This window comes from Propithecus coquereli, unplaced genomic scaffold, assembly GCF_000956105.1.
Source record: "Propithecus coquereli isolate 6110/MARCELLA unplaced genomic scaffold, Pcoq_1.0 Scaffold686, whole genome shotgun sequence".
In the NCBI taxonomy this organism is placed as follows: Eukaryota; Metazoa; Chordata; class Mammalia; order Primates; family Indriidae; genus Propithecus; species Propithecus coquereli.
This window is the reverse complement of record NW_012152907.1, coordinates 164,730-167,274: the sequence shown is the minus strand read 5'-3', so window position 1 is coordinate 167,274 and position 2,545 is coordinate 164,730. Positions and strand designations below refer to the sequence as shown.

Sequence of the window (2,545 nt, the reverse complement as noted above, 5' to 3'; positions counted from 1 at the left end):
CTCCCGCCCCCCCCCCCAGGAAGGACCTGCCTGCACAGTGGGGAGGAGGGGAAAGGCCACATCTGCAGGGAACGGAGATGAGGCTAAGTGACCCCGGGGAACGAGGCTCCAAGTACCCACCTGGCACCTGTCATCACAGTAGGGTGAAGTGGGAGGGGAGACAGAACGTCCTCAGCAGGGGGGAGAAGCAAGCTGTCCAGAGGAAGAACCATCAGCAGCACACCCAGGCCTGGCGGTGGGCAGTCAGAGCTGGGGAAGAAGGTGAAGTCTAGGAGCAGAGAAATGGGGAGGGCCAGGGCTCGTAGGACCTCCAGCCCCACAGACCGACTCCTGAACAGGACAGCCTCCCTCCTGAGGGTCCAGGAACCCAGCCTGTGATGCCTGGGTGGTGTGAGGGAGGGGCGCTCACCCCCTCAAGGTGGATAAGGCCAAAGTCAAACCCAAAGCTAGGCCAGGCCTGTGACTCCTGCTGCCCCAGGGTGTGGCCGGGAGCAAGTGTTGGACCAGAGCCTGTCGCAGCAGAGCAGCCCCACTGCCCACAGAAACCGGTCACTGTCCACTGCTGCCCCTTGCCACTTGTCCTGTCCTCCCGGAGCATTCCCAGGAGCAGCTGCCAGTGCTCAGAGGGGTATCTGGGCCCAGACTTCTGCCCCCCAGCCCCAGATCTGCCTTGGGAGCCCAGCCAGAGCCATGAGGGAACTCACAGCAAGAGCAGAATTCCTGCGCTTGTGCCCCCACAGAGCCACTGTAAGAGACACAGGCCAGCCAAAGTTCAGATGAGGAAAGAAGTACAGGGAGGTGAAAAGTGTAGCCAAACTCCACACAGAGAGGGCAGATTCTGGGCTCCCCAAACTACAGCGGCTGCTGGGCCAGGAGTCTTTACCCTTCCAATGCACCTCCAACCTTGTTGGCCCTGCTCTGCGCCCCTGCAGGCTGCCTCCGAGCACAGTGTCAGGGGCTGGAAGAAGGGAAAAGAGGTTAGGGATGTCCCCTCACCCCCTGCCAGCCTCTGGGGTTATTGTGGTCTGGGTTTCCCTCCACCAAAAGTCACAGCCTTTCTCAAGATTCCAGTGACTATCACCTCTCTCTTCCGTGTGGTTCAGGGGTCTGTTACTTGGGCACCTGCACTACCCTTGGGGTTCCCTATACTCTGTGTTAATCCTGACTTTATTAAACCCTTCTCAAATTATCCTAAATTGAGTGTGTCTTCTGTTTCCTGTTGGGACCACCTCCTGGATTTCCTGAAATGCCCTGGTTTGCAAGAATTACCAACATGTCCCCCACAGCCCCTCCGACCTCAGGTCCCAGCCAAGCGCAAGGCCACTCTCTATCGTCCTTAGTCTGCTCTAGCCCACTGGCCAGCCTTCCAGGGTTCCAAGTCCAAGCAGCTGAGGCCAGAGCCTCATTCCCCTAGGGCACTCTTCCTTTGTGACTTCACCCACTGAAGTCACCTGGGATACAATGCTGAATGTTCCACCCCAGAGTCTTGGCCTCTAGGAGGCAGGGACAGCAGGCCCGGCCAGCCTAGAGGACACTGTGTCCACAGTGTCAATGAGGACGCCGCTGGCCCATGTCCCACAGGGATGTAGAGGGCAGCCTCAGAGGCACTGGGCACTCCCGGTACCATGGATGACGCTGCTGTCCTCAAGCGACAAGGCTACATCATGGGGACAACTTTGGGAGAGGGCTCGTACGCAAAACTAAAATCTGCTTACTCTGAGCGCCTGAAGTTCAACGTAGCAGTCAAGATCATCGACTGCAAGAAAACCTCCACGGACTTCTTGGAGAAATTCCTTCTCCGGGAAATTGAAATTCTGGTGATGCTAAACCACCCCTCCATCATCAAGACCTACAAGATCTTCGAGACATCAGATGGCAAGGTCTACATCGTCATGGAGCTTGGGGCCCAGGGCGACCTCCTTGAGTTCATCAAAACCTGGGGAGCCCTGTGAGAGGACAATGCTCGAAAGATGTTCCAGCAGCTCTCTTCGGCCATCTCCTCGGCCATCAAGTACTGCCACGACCTGGATGTCGTCCACCGTGACCTTAAGTGTGAGGACCTTCTCCTCGACAAGGACTTCAACATCAAGCTGTCTGACTTTAGCTTTTCCAAGCGCTGCCTGCGGGACGACACTGGGCAGTGTACGCGGCCCCCAAGGTGCTGCAGGGCATCCCCTACCAGCCCAAGGCGTACGACATCTGGAGCCTGGGTGTAATCCTCTACATAATGGTCTGTGACTTCATGCCCTGCGATGACTTCGACATCAAGAAGATGCTGCGCATCCAGAAGGAGCATCGCGTGGACTTCCCACGCTCCAAGAACCTGACGGGCGAGTGCAAGGACCTCATCTACTGCATGGTCCAGCCCGACATCAACCGGCGGCTGCACATTGACGAAATCCTCAGCCACTGCTGGGTGCAGCCCAAAGCACGGGACCTGTCCTCTGCAGCCATCCCCCACAAAGAGGGGAAGAGCTCCCGCGTCACAGAGTCCTCAGGGACCCCTGAGCCCTATGCTGACGAGAAGTCCGCCACCAAGCTAGAG

General features: G+C 57.8%; 1 pseudogene across 1 annotated transcript in view; it reads left to right on the top strand.

Moving 5' to 3' along the window:
• Positions 1-1,460: 1,460 nt before the first annotated feature.
• LOC105823620 overlaps positions 1,461-2,545 on the top strand; it is a 5,666-nt pseudogene continuing 4,581 nt past the window's right edge. The window contains exon 1 of the transcript XR_001138154.1: positions 1,461-2,544. The product of XR_001138154.1 is annotated as a testis-specific serine/threonine-protein kinase 1-like (transcript). The remainder of the gene's footprint in view (position 2,545) is intronic.